We start from the raw sequence: 23,916 nt of genomic DNA, 5'->3' as shown, positions 1-23,916 counted from the left end.
CCTAGCATCCTAAATGTCTTCCGAGACCTCGTTTGCCCTTACGCGAAGATGCATACCTTCTCACCGTCCAATACGCGTTGCACAAGATCGGAAGTCTCGCTATAGACTTCTAGTTGACTAGAATGGGGCAAAAAGACCATGTCAAATTTCTAAAGAGTGTCGCTGCCTACATAATAAATGCCTACATAATAAATGAATATAATGATTAATTTTTGAGGAACCGGAGATATATGCATAATAAATAGATATAGTGATTAAATTGAGAAATTTGAAATTTGACATTTTTTTTTACTTTGAACGACTTTTTACTGTTGCCCGATTTTTAGTAGTATACACTTTATCAATGGTTGAAGCCCAGTTTGTCTTAATATGATAAGTCATGGTGGTCAAAGTCATTTTGTATCAGAGTCGAAGTTAGAGTCGAATTTAAAAGAAGTTCCTTCATATTTTGACCGACCCGGCCGACCAAATTATCATTGTATACTCTATTTTAGAGATAAATATTGACCAAAACTTTGACTTCTTTATGACATACCATTCAGTTGTATCTCTCGGCCGATTGAGCCTGTTGAGTTTGGATAAATAAATGGAGATTCAATTCCGGCATTTTCTAACGGTTTAACTCTTATGAAAACATGTATATTCCCTTTTAAATCCTGCAACAAAATACAATACAATATTTAACAAATAACTAACTCACTTTAATGTACAATTATTAAATATTTGATTTGGAGCGGCGTACCATAACTGAGTTTTGTAGTCTCATCCGAGTGATCTCGTTTTCATTGAGGTTTTGCCGGAGAAACTTATTTTCTTCCTATAATTTTCTTATCTCCACATCAGCCTCCTAAACAAAACAGAAAAAAAGAAAATAATAAACATATTAGGGCCTATTTACCTTTTTTTTTTTACATTAGATAAAAAAAATGTAGCATCATTTTTGAATTATTATACGGAGTATAAATATAAAATACTTTATATTCTAATGAATTCTGAAATCTTCTAAAATCTCAAAGTTTGTTGTTATAAAGGATGAGTTAATTCAGATAGTGTCACATAAACCCCTTTTATCATCTATGGATAATTTTAAAGAAAGCTACTATGCCATTAGGTTTCAAAAATATTACACAAAATATTACCTTGTATTTGAAAAATATTGGTGGCGCGTCCCTAACTAGGAATACACACAAGCAAAGACTTGGCTTGCTGTATGTACATTGAGGTACTCGGCAGATTTGAACAATGACTTTGTATTTTTGCATAACGCTAGTTGCCTAACTCTTTCTTCTACGATGTTGTTTGGGTGAAGCCTTCGCGTTATTCAGACGAGAAGATCTTCTAGCAATTGTCATCTGCAATAATTTTACAATTACTTGCTAAGTAAATGTATACTTAAGTTATTAAACAACCTAACTAATTTATAACGTAACTAATTTATAACGGATATGACACTAACAGTTAAAAGTCTTAGATGTTGAAATTGTGTATCTACAATCTCAGATAAGCAATTAAGCATACAACGGAACCAAAATTGTGATTAAAACTCCACCTGGCAATCACGCTGGATTGGTTCGGGTTTGGGTCGGGTCGAAACAGGTTTGGGTTTGAACGGGTCCGGATCTAAACGGGTCAGAATTAACTCATATAACAGAATGATAACTTTTTTCAGATACACTAAACAAAATCCATATCAACTTATTACAATAACGCTTTAGAAATTATTTATTCCAACCTGAAAATTGTACTAGTTGGCTAGCAACATTTATTTAACACAGCCAGATCATGGGAATGGGATGGTAGCCCGGGTGTTAAATTTAGTGATGATAAAATAGATTAGTTATCTTCGTTCTATTTTTTATTTGTTTATTAATTATTAGTTACAGGTATGTTATACAGTAGGCTCATCGTGGCGTATCGTATACGAGCAGGATGGTTGAAGTGGAGGGCAGTGAAAGGGGTGTTGTGCGACAAGAAGATACCCCTCAAATTGAAAGGGAAATTTTACAAGGTGGCAATCAGACCAGCCATGCTGTACGGATCAGAGTGTTGGCCAATGACGAAAGCCCAAGAGAGGAGGATGGAGGTGGCAGAAATGAGGATGCTTAGGTGGACGTGTGGCAAGACCATGCTCGATATGATACCAAATGGAGTTTTTAGGGAGAACTTGGAAGTTGGGAACATAACCAACAAGCTGAGGGAAGGAAGACTTAGATGGTTTGGACATGTTATGAGGCGCCCACTTTTAGCCCCGGTTAGGAGAGTCGAGACCCTCGTTGTTGGGGGCGTAAGGAGAAGGGGTAGACCCAGACGTAGGTTGGAGGATAGATTGAAGCTTGACCTGAAAGAGCTTCTACTGACGGAGGACATGACTTCTGATAGGAGCCTGTGGAGGAGTAGAATTAGTGTAATTGAGTAGGACTCTTTTTTAGGCATATTAGAACTATTATAGGCGCTAGAGGTTTTTTTTTTTTTTTTTTTTTTTTTAGTGTAGTATATTTTTATTTTACAACCTTATATTAACTATAAGTATATAATATATAGCTACACTACATATTATATATATATATATATATATATATACATATCCCTTTACTTAGTATCTGTTCTCTGTGTATAGCTGTATATTGCATCACGTTATCTGTGTGTTTTTATTTAGGTTATACATATAGGGTCTCATGTATATGTTTTGTTTTTGTCTATGTATGTATGTATCTAAGTGTATATGTATGTCTGTATCTATATGTATACATGTTTAGGTATTCGTATTTTCATGCTTATGTGTGTGTGAGAGCTGATGTGCGAAATCAGGTATATAAATTATCGTTGGAAAACACCGGTTAAAAAAGACTGTTACACACTAACGGGCAGTGTACCCGATCGTGTAGTAGTATAAATAATGGTTTAGTTCCGTGTATCGTTCCAAGGACAGTTGTATTAGTCAAACTAGAATTAGAAACTATATTATGATTAACTAAATAAATGAAACTTAAAGGTACAAGATATTATGTTTTTGTGGATTTTTAACGATTTAGCCAAATCAGATAAGGTTAAAAGTAAAAACAATATTTTTGGTCTTTTAAGTTTATATAATGAAAATAAGTGCAAAAAAAGCAATTAAGATAGTTTGATTTAGATCAAAGAGATGAAATGTTCATCTAGATATTTTACCCTCGGTATTAGATGTAAGTTTTGCTATTAAGGCCTGATTGAATGATTATGTGTGTAAGTTATCTAATAGGTTCACTAAGAGTTCTCTTAAATAAACACGCAAACACAATTACAAGATCAAGGGTTCCCTTTTCTCTATAGTTCTCGTGTTTGTAATCAAATAACTATGAAATGTGCTAATCACCTAAATCGACCCGCCAAGAGTTCTCTTTAGCGAGTACTTAAACTAGAAGTACTAAGTGAGAGTTCCCTATTACCTAGACCTTTTCGTTTGTGACTAGTTGATTAGCAAGATCAAAGACTTAAATAACAATTGTCTTTGCGTTCGCTCTACACAATTCATTCCTATATCGTTTAATCGTATTGATCTAATTTACCCCCTTGGTCCGGTTTAGTAAACAATCAATCTAAGACAAGTTGATTGTAAATCAATATGATACATCAACAAGAGTTCTCTTTATCAACAACATATCAATTAACTAGATACAAATGATTAAACATCAATAAGCATGGTTCTTTAAATCAAGCTTCAATCTTTCACACATAGTACATACAATCAATAAGATTACATCCAATACCTCGGTTATTAATCTAGACAAACATTATAGAAACTAGCCAACAACCATGGTAACAGACAACATAACAATCAGATTATCAATGGAAATCATTGCTTTAGAACAAGGAATAACCTACAAGAACAATGAGTTCTTGGATGAAGAAGGTTTTGATCTTTGATGCCTTGATGTTGAGCCTCTTCCAAGAGCTTGGAGTTCTCCAATATTGCTCCCAAAATTCGTCTCTGTACTCTCTGGTTCGTATATGGTAAACTGGTCTTCAATCAGTAGCTTTTTAAAGTGGAGAAAGTAGGTCAGAAAGTCAAAAGTAGGCTGAATCCTACTTCTGGACGGCGTCCTGGCTTTTGGACGGCGTCCCAATTTAAAGGCTTGGACGGCGTCCCAATTTATTGGACGGCGTCCAAGTGTAAAAATCTGGACGGCGTCCCATAGCTCTGGACGGCGTCCCGTTGCTCTAAATTTTACTGTCTTGCTTTCTTGCAATCTCTCTTCAAATGGACGAAGTCCCAATCATTTGAAGCCTTGTTTTACCATTTTAGAGCGCTAATTTGACCTGAACTTGTATCGGGATCAACCACAGTCATAAATCGTCAAGACTCTTTATAAATCACTCTCCGATACAAATTTGCATATCTTGGCCTATCACTTGTAGAAACGCCTTTATTACCCTTGATTCTAGAGCATTTTACACGATATTGCGATAGATATATATATACTGTTATTGAGCAATATCAGGAGCATATATAGATATATAATTATAGGGGTACGTATAAATATGTATGTGTGTGTGGGTAGGGGGGTGACTTTTTTTTTTTTACTTGAAATTACTTATTACTGCGCATTATATTATTCATGCTATCTGTCTTACTGTTGTGCATTACTGCTATATGTGTTTTCTTTTTTGGCTTCTTCGTATGGTTTCATCTTCCTAGACACACATAACGCTTACAGGTACGTATGCCCGCACTTTCTCGTTTTAATGAGCTTTCCTGGCCGGAGGTCCTTTAAGAAGCAATCTCTTGGCTCTCGAGTAGAGGGTGGGACGATCTTATCTAGGCGCGGGTTCTATACCCGCGGGTGGAGTAGTGACTTCCCTCTAATCTAGGGTTCGAGGAATGATTGTCTACACTCTACCTCCCCCATACCCTACTCTCGTGGGATTGGGTATTGTTGTTGTTGTTGTTGTATGTTATACAGTAGTTATTATTATAGTTACAAAAAATGCCCTATGCCACAATGTTTGTCTAGTTCTTGTATCTAGCTGCACATATGATGGATATGAAACGTCTATAAACTGACCTCATGATGTGGCAACAAATAAGATTTGAGATAAACACCGGGTGAAGAGCAGTATAATGTACATGTATACTATTTGATTAGTTATTTTACATATAAAAAACATAGTATATTTAATTAATTTTTTTACATATAAAAAACAAAATACGTGTAGTTTACTCAGTCAGTAATTAGCAACAAATCTAAACCAGAAATGAAACCTAAGTTAACTTCCACTTATCACTGGACTAAGGGAGCTTGAACTCATGTACGAAATGCATTATATTCGAATAACAACGATTTATTTAAGTTCGATAGAATGGTAATTCAAGTGTTCAATACTCTAATTGAATCAAATGCAAATAATAGACCTTTTACAATTTTTCCTAGAGTCAAATTGGAGATCAACAATGATCAAGTTCTTAGAGTGACCCGGTGCAAGTTTTTTTAGTTCGACAATGATCAAGTTCTTAAAGCATCCAATGCAAGTTCTGTTCCAAATAATAGACCTTCTATTCTCGGATAGGGGAAGGATTGTCTACATCTCACCTCCCCCATACACCACTTATGTGGTATTGGGTTTTGTTGTTGTTGTTGTTGTTGTGTATTTGTGTAATAGCTTTTTTGAAAATCGCTATACAAGATGCTTTTACTACGACTGACAAAAAAACAATCAAACAGTCTTATTTATAAACAAATAAAAAGATATTAAAGATAGATTGTTATAGATTTTACACATTGTGCAGCAAATAACAGACATACATACCCATCATATCATGTTTAAGTGTAACTTCCCCAAAAACCATATATCATAATTCTATGTATGTAATTAATTAATTTAACAATATACATGTGGTTTTTTAACACTATCGGCAAGAACATCAAAACTGGTCAAAGTCTCCCCATGTTACACAAAAAACTTTTTCCATTTCGATTCCTCAATTGCATCATCATTTCATTTCATAGAATCATCATGGTAATAATACTTTTTATAAATAGATTTAAATTTTATAAACAAATCAAAATACTTGCACATAGAATGCGAAGGTTTATTGATTTTTATCGATAAAACAAAACATCTTATCAAACGTTGACAGTTTAATGTGAAGACTATTAATAGTTTTAGACTATTAATAGTTTTAAATGTGAAGACTACATAATCAAACGTTGACAGTTTAAGCCTTTGGGTTGAATCGTTGATAAATAATTTTTCAAAATCTAATAACGACAGCTTCACTGGTCGTTGATTAACTTCAAGCCCTAATAAGACCAAAACATAAGCTGAATTAATAAATAAAATATAACAATAACGACAAGAGCTTTGAATAGTGAGCTACTTAAGCTGTGTAAATATGAAACACATATATGAAATTACAGAAACTTTAAGAAACATAAACCTGATTTGAGTACTTATAAGAAATTCAAATAGAAAATTAGAGAGAAGTATAAACCTGATTTTTGAGAGACAGGAGACAACAGATTGGAGATTGTTGAGAGACAGGATTATAGTAGCGGCAATTTGTATATATGAAAGCAAATTATGGAATCTTTTCAAAGTTGTACTCTCTATGCCTGCAGGGTTTGTTAGTTGTCTCAGACTCTCATCAGCTTCTTTGACTGTGAAAATCAACATCCCACTTAGATTTCCATGAACTACCCTTCATCTTTCATTAAAGTCCTAAAAATACCCTTATGTGTACATGTGTAAAACTCTATTGGAAACTCAAATTTTCAGTTCCCAAAGAGATGATAGAAAGTTAAAAACCGTAAAAACTAGTCCGGGTCCGGCCCGCGCGATGCGGCGGGGGCTTTCGGCCTGCGTATTCATATTTAACGTAGCTTTATGTATTTACAGAAGGGAAAACGCTCCATGTGTTAAGCGCCGTTGTTGGTATTGTCGTCTTTACTGTTTTTTAAAATCTGTCCGGTTCGAACGTAGTTAATTTCGTTTTGTTGATAAAATTATTTCGAGTCTGACGGTGCTGGCAAAAAAATATAACTCGCGGCGAGCAGCAAGATACAGGTTGTCGTTGTTTTTAGCGTTTTTTAAAAAGTGTCCGTTTCAAACGTACTTTTTATCGTTTCGTTCATAAAATTATTAAAAGTATGACGCTCATGTCGAAAAATTCAACTCGCGGCGAGCGAAAAGATGCGGGCTGTCGTTTTGTTTAGCGTTTTTTGAGAAGTGTCCTTTTCGCGTATAGTTAGTCCCGTTGGGTTTGTAAGATTTTTTCGAGTTGAACGGGGGTCTCGAAAAAATTTAACTCGCCCCGAGCGAGAAGATAGGGCCCGTTATAAAGTTGGGTGGAATTATTTTCTTTTGTTTTAATATATATATATATATATATATATATATATATTTATATATATATATATATATATATTTACATTTTTTGCCCCTGAGAAAGCGTAAATTTGAAGGACCGTTGTGTAAATATAGCTAAAGTTGAGGAACCGGTTGTAATGTGAACGTAAACTCAAAACTACAATCGGTTATAACTAAAACTCGAGAAGATAGGGCCCGTTATAAAGTTGGGTGTGTTGTAAATTTAGTAGTTAAATATGGATGGTAATTAGTCAAATATGGATAGTAAAATTTGTACTATATATATGTGCATAATGTAAGTTACAAAAACACACATATACATTAAATACATCACACCTCTCTTCAACCTCTTTCTCTCCTATATCTTCTACAACACATCTCTCTTTTGTTGGTTCTTTCAATTTGAATATATTGAACCAGGCCACTAAAGGTAGTTATAAGCCTACTGAAATATAACACGTTATCAGCAAGAAGTGCTCCGTATAATCAAGGTTTATCTAAGCAAGCACACGTCACTAATCAAGGTAAGAAATTATCTAACTTTTATTAACTTCACTAACATTTATATTTATGTTATTTAAGTTATATATGGTCGGTTATACCGCCTGAATTATATTTCTGTAATCTAACTTTTATTAACTTCACTAACATTTATATTTATGTTATTTAAGTTATATATGGTCGGTTATACCGCCTGAATTATATTTTTTGTAATCTAACTCTTATTAACTTCACTAACATTTATATTTATGTTAATAAGACCTCATGATTGTATGCAACACGTCATTTGACAACACGGTACTTTATGTACGCAACACGTCATTTGACAACACGGTACCATGGGTCGAGATTAATTCCGATCAATATGAATACGATGGGGTCTTTATATGTTATCTAACATTTATGATTACTTATGCAATTAATCATTATTTATTTTATGCATACTAATGTTTATTCTTAAAAGTAAATCTTAAAAGTTAAAATAAGAAAAAATAGTTTGTATTTTTATTAAAAGTAAATCTTAAAAGTTAAAATAAGAAAAAGTAGTTTGTATTTTTATTAAAAGTAAACCTTAAAAGTTAAAATAAGAAGAAAAAAAATCTTGTCCTTTATATTACTCATACGCGTTTTGATATAGTGACTTTATTCGTTAACGTCAACTAACGACGTTACAACGGTCATATATACATAACGGTTGTTAACGTCAACTGACGACGTTACAACTATATTTTTCAAATATAAAATAAACATCTCCGTTTTCACATTTTCACAAATCAATCTTCATTTTTCAGATTACTACTCTCAAAAAGTTTTTTGTAAAAATGATTCACACAAGGATGATTTTTCCTATTGTATTGGTCATATTAACTATCATCATTGTTGCTAATATACCACCGGGTGAACCTATATTCTATCCTGCCCTTGTGGTTTTATTATTTGTAATCATACCATTATTCTGTTATTTGCTACTTATGAATTTAAAATGATTGTAATTTCATTTTATTATTTGTCTATGAATAGAAGTTGATTATGATTATGATTTATGTTATTCATCTTTTTGATAATAGAAAATGTCGAATTTGAAAAGGCTTAAATTTGCTCATTTAGAACAAGTGTGAACAACTACTTAACATGGGTTATGAATGTAGAAAAACATCTCGAATCAAACGGTATTTTAGAAACCCTGAATGAAAATAACAATTATTCCGAACAAGAGAAAGCAATAGTAAGTATTTTTCTTAGCAAACATATTGACGAGGCCTTAGAATCTATATATTATATGATCGAAAATCCAAGTGTATTATGGAAAATACTCAAAGATAGATACGATATTAATTATCAAAAAAAAATAAAAAAATAATAACGGTGATCCATGAAAGAATAAAATTAAAGATATTAGTAGACGCTCTTATAAGAATTCTGGAGATTCTTATTAATGATCTGGTAAAGTGGATCATCAGTCTAGTATTTCTTGAATACATGAACATCTTGTTTAGCTCTACAAATAAGTCCCAAAAAGAAAAGAAAACGAGAGTGAATCTGTTGACAAATCTTGATTAAATTAACCCTGAGCTACCTTGAGACTTGAACGATTTGAATTTTCTAAGATGCCTAGTTTTTTTATGTATCACTCATAAATAAATGGTTTTAGACCATAACGCATATGTTTTATTAAGTGTTATCTTTTATGTACTTCAGATTATAACTTGTTTGCAGGTAATATAATTTGATTATCTTGCTGAAATATAACTCATTATTTGCTTATCGTATTTGAAGTTTTAGTATGAATCCTGCTGAAATACAACATCAATTAAATGGTAAAGACCTATGTATTGCAGATAGTAGTAACATACACACTATGATCAAATCTAAGAAATATTTCATTGATTTAAATCAAATGAAGGAATTATAAATACTATATCAGCTCTTGCAAACTTGATATAAGGAACGAAAAAGGCAAAATTTCATATTACCAAATGGTACAAATTTTTTGGTAAACAATGTCTTGTTTTCTCCCAAATCAAAGAGAAATTTGTTAAGTTTCTCTGATATATATCATAATGGATATGATTATCAGTAAATGATAATCGAAAATGAGAAATATCTATGTAGCACCGAAAAGCGCATATGATAAAAAGCGCATATGATAAAAAGCGCATATGATGAATAGCGCAGCGCATAGGATTAAAAGCGCATATGATAAAAAGCGCATATGATGAAAAGCGCAGCGCATATGATTAAAAGCGCATATGATAAAAAGCGCATATGATGAAAAGCGCAGCGCATAGGATTAAAAGCGCATATAATTAAAAGCGCATATGATGAAAAGCGCAGCGCATAGGATTAAAAGCGCATATGATAAAAAGCGCATATGATGAAAAGCGCAGCGCATATGATTAAAAGCGCATATGATAAAAAGCGCATATGATAAAAAGCGCAACGCATATAATTAAAAGCGCATATAATGAAAATTGCATATGACGAAAAGCGCAGCACATATAATTAAAAGCGCATATGGTGAAAATGATATATGATGAAAAGCACATATGGTGATTAATGAAAATCACATATGGTGATTAATGAAAAGCACATATAGTGATTAATGAAAAGCACATATAGTGATTAACGAAAAACACATATGGTGATTAATGAAAAGCACATATGGCGATTAATGAAAAGCACATTGAGAAATAATCACCAATGTTTCTTGAAAGAATTCAAGGGTATATATATGGACCAATTCATCCATCATGTGGACCATTTTTCTAATAGACGCATCTAACGCATGGTCTCATGTTTGTGTGTTATCAAGCCGTAATATGGCATTTGCAAAGTTTCTTGCACAAATTATTAAATTAAGAACACATTATTCTGATTACACCATTAAAAGGATGAGACTTGATAATGCTGGTGAGTTAACATCTCAAGCTTTTAATGATTATTATATGTCTACAAGGATTGTTGTTGAACATCCAGTTGCTCATGTGCATACACAAAATTGGTTTAGCTGAATCAATAGATAAACGCTTACAGCTAATAACTATACAATTAGAAATGAGTACAAAACTCTCAATATTTATATGGGGACATGTAAATTTACATGATGTGACATTAATTCGCATTAAATCAAGTGCAAGTTATAAATATTCTCCATTACCAACTTAATTTTGGTGGAGACTAAATATTTTCCATCTTAGAACATTTGGTTGTGCAGTGTATTTTTAATTGAACAACCACAACAAATGGTTCCTCAAAGAAGGATTGAAATATATGTTAGATATGAAACATCTTCAATCACAAGATATATTGAACCCATGACGGGTGATGTTTTTACAGCAAGTTTTGTCGATTGTTACTTTAATGAAACATTGTTCCCTATATTAGGGGGAGAAATGAAATATAAATAAAATGATGTTTCATGGTATGAACATCAATTAAGGAATATTGATCATCGCACAAAAGAATGCGAAAAGAAAGTTCAAATATAATGCATATGCAAGAACTTGCAAATTAATTACTTTATGCATTTAAAGATACAAAAAATAAGTGACTAAATCATATATACCAGCAGTAAATGCTTCAGCTAGAATTGAAATTACAAAAGCTGGCAATAATGTCACTCATGAGTCTTTGCTACGGCAGAAACATGGGAGACCAATTGGTTCCAAAGATAAAAATCCTCGAAAAAGAAAATCAGCTGATAATGAGGTAAAAGAAAGTGTTCAAGAAGAACCACAAATCAATACTCCTTCTGCAGAGGATATTGATAAATGTAAATACATAAATTGCAATAAATTATGCAATATTATGAAACTGAAATGAAATGAAAAATCTTGATGAGATATTTTCATATAATGTTACAATGACATCATGAATAAAGATGATGATCTGGAACCAAAATCTGTCATTGAATATCAAAATAGACGTGATTGAACTCAACGGAAAGGAGCAATACGAGCTGAATTAGAATCGTTCAATAAAAGAAAAGTTTTTGGATCAATCGTTATCACTTTTAAAGATGTGAAACAATGGGATACAAATGAATTTTTATCCAAAAAGAAATGTGCAAATGAAGTTACAAGGCAAAACTAGACTTGTAACTCAAGATTTCCCACAAAGACCAGAAATGAATTAGGAGAAAAACTTATCCTCCTATAATGAATACAATTACTTATTAGATACTTAATCAACCTGGTAGTTATTTAAATGCATCTCATGGATGTTGTTACTACTTATCTGTATGGATCACTTAATAGTGATATATATATGAATATACCTGAAGGGTTAAGGTATCATAAGCATCTAATGCAAAACCCAAGGGAATATATTCCATTAAATCACAAAGATTTCTAAATGGGTTTATACAATCGGGACGTATGCGATATAATCGATTAAATTACTACTTGATAAGAAAAGGGTATACATATAAACTTATTTGCACGTGTGTTTTATAAAAACAATGTTCGGATATGTGATCATAGCTGTTTATATCAATTATCTTAAATAAAGAAATCTATGAAGCCATTCAACTTCTAAAGAAAGATTTTAAAATAAAAAAAAATCAAGTATTACGTTGATTTACATATTGAGCATATAACTAATGACTTACTTATACATCAAACAACTTATACCGAAAAGATTTTAAAATATTTTAATATGGACAAGACAAAAACCATTAAGTACTCATATGGTTGTTAGATCTTAATATTGATACTAATCCATTTCATCCTCTAGAAGATCATGAAGATCTTCTTGGTTCAGAAGTTCCATATTTTAGTGCAATTGGGGCTCTTATGTATCTTACAAATTATACAAGATCTGACATTTCTTTTGCAGTTAATTTGTTGACAAGGTTCAGCTCAGCCCCTACCAAAAGACATTGGAATCAAATCAAACAAATAGTTTGATACCTTCGGGGAACTACTGATTTATAATTATTTTATTCTAACAACTCGAAACAAGATTTGTTTGGTTATACAGATGCAGATTATTTATCTGATCTACATAAAGCTAAATCTCAAACTGGATATGTATTCCTAAATGGAGGCACCGCAATATCATGACGTTCTCAAAACAAACACTTGTTGCAACATCATCAAATCATGCCGAAGTGATTGCATTACATGAAGCTACTCGGGAATGATTTTAGTTAAGATCAATGATACAAATCATTATTGATTCTTGTGGACTAGAACGCTATAAAAGCCCAACAACTATCTATGAAGATAATACAGCTTACATAGTACAAATGAAAGAAGAGTATCAAAAATGACAGAACAAAACATAAATGCTGACGAGGCGCTAAAGCTATAAACGGTCTTAACGGTCATAAGTTTGATGGAAAAGAATGGTATATTGGTAAGGCTCAGAAAAAGACTGAAAGGGAATAGGAATTGAAATAACAGTTTGAGCAAACCATGAAGGAGACTGTAGACAAATCACATGGGTCAAACTTGTACATAAAAGATTTAGATGATACAGTTTCAGATGAAAACCTCGGATTCTTCTCATATACTCAAGATCTCGTAAAAGACAACCAGATTAAAATGAGATACGTTCAATCAACAACTCTGCTGATCTTTATACCAAAGCACTGTCAATCGCTGTTTTCAAAACATACGTTCACAATATTGGCATGAGGCAAGTTCAAAAGATGTGACGACTCAGCGTTGTCTACTTGAGGGGGAGTCAACTCTATGCTGCACTCTTTTTCCCTTAGCTATAGTTTTATCCCACTGGGTTTTCTTTAGCAAGGTTTTTAGCAAGGTTTCTATAATCAATACATACACGCCATCCTGTTACAGTCCTAGTAGGAATAAGCTCATTTTTCTCATTTGTAATGACAGTCATGCCACCCTTCTTAGGTACGCATTGAACTGGGCTTACCCATGGACTATCAGAAATTGGATATATCAAACCTGCATCTAGCAGTTTAATAATCTCTTTCTTAACTACATCTTGCATATTAGGATTTAGTCTTCGTTGGCGTTGCACATACGTTTTATGACCTTCTTCCATAAGGATTTTATGTGTGCAATACGAAGGACTTATTCCTTTAATATCATGAATCTTCCATGCAATGGCTGGTTTATGAGCTTTCAACACAGAAATGAGTTGTGATTTCTCATTTTCAGTAAGAGAAGACGATATTATTACAGGTAATTCAGATTCACCATGTAAATAAGCGTATTCCAAATGGTTTGGAAGTGGCTTTAACTCTAATTTCGGAGGTTCTTCTATCGATGATTTATATCGATATCTGTCTTCTTCTTTTAGCATTTGAATTTCTTCTGTTGTTGGTTCATATCCATTAGCTATAAGTGTAGCTAACATTTCAGCTTCATCAATTGGTTCATTACCTTCTCCTAAAGAACATTCTCCTGTTCCTTGTAATTCTGGAAATTCTTCTAATAATTCTGCATGTGCATCTATAGTTTGAATATAATAACATGTATCATCTGCAGATTGTGGTTGTTGCATTGCTCTATCAACTGAAAAGGTAACACTCTCATCCTCTATACTTAGGGTCAGTTTCTTACCGAACACGTCTATCATTGCTTTAGCCGTGTTTAAGAATGGTCTTCCTAATATGAGAGGAACTTGAGAATCTTCTTCCATGTCCAAAACAACAAAATCTACTGGAAATACTAAAGTACCAACTTTAACTAGCATGTTCTCCATTATCCCTCTAGGATATTTTATTGATCTATCGGCTAGTTGTATGCTTATTCTTGTTGGTTTCAATTCTCCAAGGTCTAGTTTAGCGTATAGTGAATACGGCATTAGATTTATACTAGCACCTAAGTCTGCCAATGCTTCTATTGAACTAAGACTACCCAGAAAACATGGAATTGTGAAACTTCCTGGATCAGACAGTTTTTCTGGTATCTTATTCAACAGCACTGCTGAACAATTAGCATTCATAATAACAGTCGAGAGTTCTTCCATTTTCTTTCTATTTGAGATTAGATCTTTCAAGAATTTAGCATATCTTGGCATTCCTGAAATCACATCAATGAAAGGAAGATTTACATTTATCTGTTTAAACATATCCAAGAATTTGGATTGCTCGGCTTCAAGTTTCTCTTTCTTCATTTTACTCGGGTAAGGAAGTGGTGGTTGGTATGGTTTAACATAAGGTTTATCCTTAACTGTGTTATCTTCATTAACTTTTTCAACTACCGGTTCTTTTTCCTTATCTTGATCAGGTTGTGGTTCTTGTGGAGTAGGAATGGTTTCATCAGAAGTTACAGGTATTTCAGGTGGTTTAAGTGTTGTACTACTTCTTGTGGTAATAGCTTTAGCTGTTTCATTCCGGGGGTTAGCATTTGTATCGCTTGGTAAACTTTCCGGTTTTCTTTCACCTATTAATCTTGCTAGGTTACTTACTTCTTGTTCCAGATTTTGAATAGAAGCTTGTTGATTTCTAAATGCTTGAGCATTTTGTTCATTAGTTTGTTTTTGAGATGTGAAAAACTGCGTTTGAGTTTCAACTAGCTTCGTCATCATATCTTCTAAATTCGGCTTTTTATCATCGGTCTGTTGTGGTGGTTTGTTTTGAAAATTAGGTCTTTGCTGATTGTAAGTATTATTGGATACTTGTTGATTGCTAGGACCTTGTTGGTTGTTGTATGGAATATTTCGGTTATAATTCTGGTTTTGATTGTAAATCGGTCTTGGCGGTTGATAATTATTCTGATAATTATTTCCAGGCCTTTGGTTTATGTATGAAATATTCTCTCTTTGTTCCATTGTTAATTCAATACTGAGACAATCTTTTGTCAAATGTGGTCCTCCACACTGCTCACAACTAATTCGTATTGAGTGAATATCCTTAGTCATCTTTTCCATTCGTCTCTCCACAGCATCTATCTTTGCGGAAATGGAATCTAAGTCATGGCTAGAATCGGCTCTAGCTGCTTTAGATGATCTAACGATATCTTTTTCTTGGTGCCACTCATGTGAGTGGGAAGCAGTGTTATCAATAATTTTGTAAGCATCAGTTTCGGTTTTCTTCATAATAGAACCACCAGCTGCTATATCTATGTCTTTTCTTGTAGTGATGTCGCATCCTTGGTAGAATATTTGTACTATTTGACAGGTGTCTAAACCATGTTGCGGACATCCTCTTAATAACTTTCCATATCTTGTCCACGCCTCATATAGAGTTTCATTTGGTTTCTGTGTAAACGTAACAATTTCTGCTTGAAGTCTTACGGCTTTAGATGCAGGAAAGAATTGTTTAAGAAATTTGTCAACTAAAACGTCCCATGTATCGATCGCCCCTTCAGGTAACGATTCCAACCAATCTTTGGCTTCTCCCTTTAAAGTCCAGGGAAATAACATGAGATATATCTGTTCATCCTCCACTTCTCGTATTTTAAATAGTGTGCAGATCCTATTAAAGGTACGTAGATGTTCATTTGGATCTTCCTTCGGCGTACCACTAAATTGGCATTGATTAGTCACCATGTGTAGAATTTGTCCTTTGATTTCATAATCTGGCGCATTAATGTCTGGATGAGTAATTGCGTGACCTTGGCCAGTGCGTTTAGCTCTCATTCGGTCTTCCATACTTAAAGGTTCCAGATTCTCCATAATTGAATTTGTTGAATCGGTATCACTAGATGATTCTGATTTAATGGTTCGTTCCTCAACAATCTCTGTTTGAATGATTGGTGGCTCCGGAGGAAAGTTTAGTGGTTCAGGATCTACGAACCGTTCCTGAATATTCTCCGGATTCTCAATTGTGAGGTCGGGTTCAAAAAATGGATTATCGGAAATTTGAACTGAAGTACTTGGTCGACTGGATGACGATTCTAAAGAAAAATCAACGGCGGTTATATTTGTTAAACGATGTCTTGATCGAGTTACAGGTGGTGAACGTACAAAAGGTGATGAACGTCTTGCTCAGTGCATTCACTGAATATCCTATTAGTTTTAAAAAGGAAAGAAAAATTATAATAAGTTATCCAATTAATAGACTTTTCTGATTTTTCCCACGTTTCGAATAGCCAAAAGATGCAGCAGAGGGGCAGGATTCGTTTGGTCTCAATATAATTGAGGACTGTTTGGCTCCAATAACCCGGTCCACGTACAAATCCAACTATTACTACGAACCAGAAAATTTTGATGTCTATCAATTTAACCACTCAAAATAAATTTTCGTAATTTTAAGAAATTTAGATAAGAAGTAGAAAAAATTCTAAGTCCTAAAAACTAGAATGGCGAGAAATAAGAGAGAAAAAGAGTTCGTCGCAAAAGGTAGAAAAAGAAAAAATGGTTGAAAAAAAGTGACGAAAAAAAATAAAAGAAACTTATCAAAACTTAAAAATACTTAACTAACCTAACCTTATTACTACAACTAACTTAAAATTATAATCGCAAATTGAAATTACTAATTGGAATGATAATTGATACATAGTAAAAGGTGTCTAAAAATATTAAAGCTTACAAGAAAAACTAAATCCCAAATGGAAATAACTTAAAAAGAAACTAAAACTTAAAAAGACGTCGCAAAATTCTAAAGCACCTAAATCTTAGTCTAAAGAAAAAGCACTTAAGGAATTCTACGGCAAAGCCTAAAAATCTAGGAGTAAAAATGACTATGGCAAAAACTAAGTTTAAAATTAAATATGAGCTAAAAATACAAATATTACGCTACAACGATTAAAAAGGGACAAAATATAAAAATATACAAAAAGTTGTAAAAAGTACAATTTTTATAAAAATATTATTTTTATATTATTTATTTAATAAAACTATTAATTTTACAATTTAATTAAACTAATTTAACTAAATAAAACAAATTAAATAAAAAGTAAAAGTTAAAATAAAACTAATAATAATAATAATAATTATTAGGGTTAAATAATAATAATAATTAATTAATACCCGTAATTAATGCTCGATTAGGGTTTTTTGTCGCCTGTCAGAAAGTCTCCGCGAGTCGCGGCAATTAAAGCATCAAACCCCGCGAGTCGCGGGGTTCCAGAATTCAGCTGACAGGTTTAAATATTCGACGCGTTTTTTCTTTATTTATTTATTTTTTTTTATTTCTGTTTTCTGTTTTTAAATATATAAAAGATATTAAAATAAAACTTATATTTTTATAAACTAAACTAAAAATAAAGAAACTTATAAAACTTAAATATTTAACAAAATCTTAAAAATACTTATATTTTTGTTTTTCTTTTTATATTTTTGAATAATTAAAACGTATTTTTACAAAAACGAATTTTAATAAAAGTTAACTAAAAATCTTCTTTTTTTTTATATTAGCGTTGCGCTTCCGGCGTTTAAGAGTGTCCCCGGCAGCGGCGCCAAAAAATACTTGATGTTATGCGAGGTGTATATAAAATAGTTTATATTTTACTAGAAAAAACTATTAAATACGATACAATTTTACACAAGATATTTATTTATTTATAGAATGGATATACTTAAACCTTGCTACAACACTTATAGGCAGTGTACCTAATCGTAACGTAGTGTAGTTTTTAGTAAGTCCGGTTCGTTCCACAGGGAATCTTTTTTTTAAACAAAGCTCAACGCTATATTAATTTACTTTATTAAAAATACAAACATATATATAAGTAATATTATTATTATAAAGGGGGGTTTTTACCGTTTAATGACCGGTTTGTCGATTTTAAAACTTTAGTCGCAGTTAAAACCTAATAAATAAAAGACTTAATTTAAAGCGTAAAGTAAATAACGATAATGAAATTGCGAATAATAAAAGTGCGATAAAATAAAATTGCGATAATTAAAAAGTACGATAATTAAAAGTGCGATTAAATAACAATAAATAAAAGTGCGATAATTAGAAGTGCAATTAAATATAAAATAAAGGAAATTAAATATGAAATAAAAGAATTATGCTTATTTAAACTTCCGTAATCATGATGTTTGACGTGTTGATTTTAGTTTTATGCCCATGGGTTAATTGTCCTTTGTCCTGGATTATTTAATATGTCCGTCTGGTTTTTGTCCATAACAGTCCATCAGTCATAAATATAAAGTGCGAATGTCCTCGTCAAATTATTATTATACCCGAAGTTAAATATTCCAACTAATTGGGGATTCAAATTGTAACAAAGTTTTAATACTTTGTTTAATGAATACACCAGGTTATCGACTGCGTGTAAACCAAGGTTTTACTACTTTGTTAACAATTACACCAATTACCCTTGAATGTAATTTCACCCCTGTTTTAATTATTCTAGTGGCTATTAATCCATTCCCGTGTCCGGTTAAATGAACGATTATTCGTACATATAAATACCCCGCCCATCGTGTCCGATCGAGTGTATATGGTAATTTATAGGGACGCCCAATTGTAAATCTTTATATTAACATTAACAAACTTTCATTTAGTTAAACAAATATAAAGCCCATTAATAGCCCATAGTCTAATTTCCACAAGTGTCGTTCTTTTGTCCAAACCCCAATTATGGTACAAAGCCCAATTACCCAATTTTAGTAATTAGCCCAACATCATGATTACTTCGTTTTAAATAAGCATAATAATAACTTAGCTACGAGACATTAATATAAAAAGGTTGAACATAACTTACAATGATTAAAAATAGCGTAGCGTTACACGGACAGAATTTCGACTTACACCCTTACAACATTCGCTAACATACCCTTATTATTAGAATTATAATTAAAATTAAAATATAAATTATAAATTATATATATATATATATCGTATATATGAGAGAAGAGAGAAAAATATTATCAATTGCGATCAGAATTCGGTTGCTTTTATAGGAAAAGTCGAATTTTGGGGCTCCGCGACTCGCGGCAAAATCCTCTTCAAACTCCGCGAGTCGTGGAGAATGAATTTACAGCTCACACCCTTGGAGTCTTTATCTGCCGACGGTTTATAATATATATATAATATATATATAATTAATATAATTAATTATATATTATATTATATTTATATACATAGTTAACTTGTAATTTTTAGTCCGTTGCGTCGAGCGTTAAGAGTTGACTCTGGTCCCGGTTTCGGATTTTCGAACGTCCTTGCGTACAATTTTATATTTTGTACTTTGCGTTTTGAATCTTGTACTCTTGTAATTTCGAGACGTTTCTTATCAATAATTGGAACCTTTTTGATTGTCTTTTGTTCTTTTGAGCTTTTTGGTCGTTTGCGTCTTCAATTCGTCGAATCTGTCTTTTGTCTTCACCTTTTATTATTTAAACGAATATCTCTTGTAAATAGAACAATTGCAACTAAAAGCTTGTCTTTCTTGAGGAATAATGCTATGAAATATATGTTCGTTTTTAACATTATCAAATATTCCCACACTTGAGCGTTGCTTGTCCTCAAGCAATATCGTCTTGAAATACTAGAATCACTTCTTTATTCTTCACACTTTGTACATCAGTGATTTCTCTACGGCGGTATAAACAATGGTAGTAACGATATGGTTTACAGTCCAACATGACTATAAAAATTTAGATTGATAATGCTAAAAACGAACATATATTTCATAGCATTATTCCTCAAGAAAGACAAGCTTTTAGTTGCAATTGTTCTATTTACAAGTGATATTCGTTTAAATAATAAAAGGTGAAGACAAAAGACAGATTCGACGAATTGAAGACGCAAACGACCAAAAAGCTCAAAAGTACAAAAGACAATCAAAAAGGTTCCAATTATTGATAAGAAACGTCTCGAAATCACAAGAGTACAAGATTCAAAACGCAAAGTACAAAATATAAAATTGTACGCAAGGACGTTCGAAAATCCGGAACTGGGACCAGAGTCAACTCTTAACGCTCGACGCAACGGACTAAAAATTACAAGTTAACTATGTATATAAATATAATATAATATATAATTAATTATATTAATTATATATATATTATATATATATATAAAAAACCGTCGGCAGCAAGAAACTCCAAGGGTGTGAGCTGTAAATACTATCTCCGCGACTCGCGGAGATTGAAGGGCATTTTGCCGCGAGTCGCGGAGCCCCAAAATTCAACTCTGGCTATAAAGCCAACCGAATTCTGATCAAATTTCATATCTTATTTCATCTCTCTCTCAATATATACGTAATATATATATATATAATTTATATTTTAATTTTAATTTTAATTTTAAATCCTAATAATAAGGGTATGTTAGCGAATGTTGTAAGGGTGTAAGTCGAAATTCTGTCCGTGTAACGCTACGCTATTTTTAATCATTGTAAGTTATGTTCAACCTTTTTATATTAATGTCTCATAGCTAAGTTATTATTATGCTTATTTAAAACGAAGTAATCATGATGTTGGGCTAATTACTAAAATTGGGTAATTGGGCTTTGTACCATAATTGGGGTTTGGACAAAAGAACGACACTTGTGGAAATTAGACTATGGGCTATTAATGGGCTTTATATTTGTTTAACTAAATGAAAGTTTGTTAATGTTAATATAAAGATTTACAATTGGGCGTCCCTATAAATTACCATATACACTCGATCGGACACGATGGGCGGGGTATTTATATGTACGAATAATCGTTCATTTAACCGGACACGGGAATGGATTAATAGCCACTAGAATAATTAAAACAGGGGTGAAATTACATTCAAGGGTAATTGGTGTAATTGTTAACAAAGTAGTAAAACCTTGGTTTACACGCAGTCGATAACCTGGTGTATTCATTAAACAAAGTATTAAAACCTTATTACAATTCGAATCCCCAATTAGTTGGAATATTTAACTTCGGGTATAATAATAATTTGACAAGGACACTTGCAATTTATATTTATGATTGATGGACTGTTATGGACAAAAACCATACGGACATATTGAATAATCCAGGACAAAGGACAATTAACCCATGGGCATAAAACTAAAATCAACACGTCAAACATCATGATTACGGAAGTTTAAATAAGCATAATTCTTTTATTTCATATTTAATTTCCTTTATTTTATATTTAATTGCACTTCTAATTATCGCACTTTTATTTATTGTTATTTAATCGCACTTTTAATTATCGTACTTTTTAATTATCGCAATTTTATTTTATCGCATTTTTATTATTCGCAATTTCATTATCGTTATTTACTTTACGCTTTAATTTAAGTCTTGTATTTATTTTATATTTTACATTAGGTTTTAACTGCGACTAAAATCTTAAAATCGACAAACCGGTCATTAAACGGTAAAACCCCCCCCCCCCTTTATAATAATAATATTACCTATATATATTTGTATTTTTATAAAAGTAAACTAATATAGCGTTGAGCTTTGTTTAAAGATTTCCCTGTGGAACGAACCGGACTTACTAAAAACTACACTACTGTACGATTAGGTACACTGCCTATAAGTGTTGTAGCAAGGTTTAAGTATATCCATTCTATAAATAAATAAATATCTTGTGTAAAATTGTATCGTATTTAATAGTATTTCCTGCTAAAATTAATAGTATTTTATACCCCTCTGCTTTGACATCAAGTATTTTTGGCGCCGCTGCCGGGGAACTATCTTAAAAACCGGAAGCGCAACGCTAATATATAAAAAAAAAAAAAAAAGATTTTTAGTTACTTTTATTAAAAGTCGTTTTTGTAAAAATACGTTTTAAATATTCGAAAATATAAAAAGAAAAACAAAAATATTAGTATTTTTAAGATTTTGTTAAATATTTAAGTTTTATAAGTTTCTTTATTTCTATTTTAGTTTATAAAAATATAAGTTTTATTTTAAAACCTTTTATTTATAAAAAAAAAACAGAAAACATAAAATAAAAAAAAAATAATAAAGAAAAACGCGTAAAAATTATCAGCTGTCAACTGAAATTCTGAACCCCGCGACTCGCGGGGTTTTCCTCATTAATCACCGCAACTCGCGGAGGCCATCTGACACGCGGACAGGAAGCCCTAATTCAGCATTAATTACGGTAATTATTAATTATTATTATTTTAAACCTAATTATTATTATTATTATTATTAGTTTTATTTTTAATTTTACTTTTTATTTAATTTAATGTATTTAGTATAAATTAGTTTAATAAAATTGTAAAATTAGTAGTTTTATTAAATAAATAATATAAAAATAATATTTTTATAAAAATTGTACTTTTTACAACTTTTTGTATATTTTTATATTTTGTACCTTTTTAATCGTTGTAGCGTAATATTTGTATTTTTTTAGCTCATATTTAATTTTAATCTTAGTTTTTGCTATAGTAATTTTTACTCCTAGATTTTTAGGCTTTGCCGTAGAATTCCTTAAGTGTTTTTTCTTTAGACTAAGATTTAGGTGCTTTAGAATTTTGCGACGCCTTTTTAAGTTTTAGTTTCTTTTTAAGTTATTTCCATTTGGGATTTAGTTTTTCCTGTAAGCTTTAATATTTTTAGACCTTTTACTATGTATCAATTATCATTCCAATTAGTAATTTCAATTTGCGATTATAATTTTAAGTTAGTTGTAGTAATAAGGTTAGGTTAGTAAAGTATTTTTAAGTTTTTATAAGTTTCTTTTATTTTTCCGTCACCTTTTATTTTTCAACCATTTTTTCTTTTTCGACCTTTTTCGACGAATTTTTTTTTTCTCTCTTATTTCTCGCTATTCTAGTTTTTAGGACTTAGAATTTTTTTCTACTTCTTATCTAAATTTCTTAAAATTACGAAAATTTATTTTAAGTGGTTAAATTGATAGACATCAAAATTTTCTGGTTCGTAGTAATAGTTGGATTTGTACGTGGACCGGGTTATTGGAGCCAAACAGTCCTCAATTATATTGAGACCAAACGAATCCTGCCCCTCTGCTGCATCTTTTGGCTATTCGAAACGTGGGCAAAATCAGAAAAGTCTATTGATTGGATAACTTATTATAATTTTTCTTTCCTTTTAAAAACTAATAGGATATTCAGTGAATGCACCGAGCAAGACGTTCATCACCTTTTGTACGTTCACCACCTGTAACTCGATCAAGACATCGTTTAACAAATATAACCGCCGTTGATTTTTCTTTAGAATCGTCATCCAGTCGACCAAGTACTTCAGTTCAAATTTCCGATAATCCATTTTTTGAACCCAACCTCACAATTG

General features: G+C 31.9%; 1 long non-coding RNA gene across 2 annotated transcripts; it reads right to left on the bottom strand.

Moving 5' to 3' along the window:
- Positions 1–534: 534 nt before the first annotated feature.
- LOC139872873 (uncharacterized) lies at positions 535–6,581 on the bottom strand. Of its 2 annotated transcripts, none has more exons than XR_011767189.1 (4): positions 6,470–6,581; positions 1,140–1,352; positions 743–847; positions 535–656 (listed from the first exon to the last, which is right to left on the bottom strand). It is a non-coding gene; the product is annotated as an uncharacterized lncRNA (long non-coding RNA). The 2 variants fall into 2 exon arrangements; XR_011767190.1 differs by lacking the exon at positions 6,470–6,581 and adding an exon at positions 3,862–4,499.
- Between the last annotated feature and the right edge of the window lie 17,335 nt (positions 6,582–23,916).

The sequence above is a fragment of the Rutidosis leptorrhynchoides genome, chromosome 10 (genome assembly GCF_046630445.1).
Source record: "Rutidosis leptorrhynchoides isolate AG116_Rl617_1_P2 chromosome 10, CSIRO_AGI_Rlap_v1, whole genome shotgun sequence".
In the NCBI taxonomy this organism is placed as follows: domain Eukaryota; kingdom Viridiplantae; phylum Streptophyta; class Magnoliopsida; order Asterales; family Asteraceae; genus Rutidosis; species Rutidosis leptorrhynchoides.
This window is presented reverse-complemented; position numbering and strand designations above follow the sequence as displayed.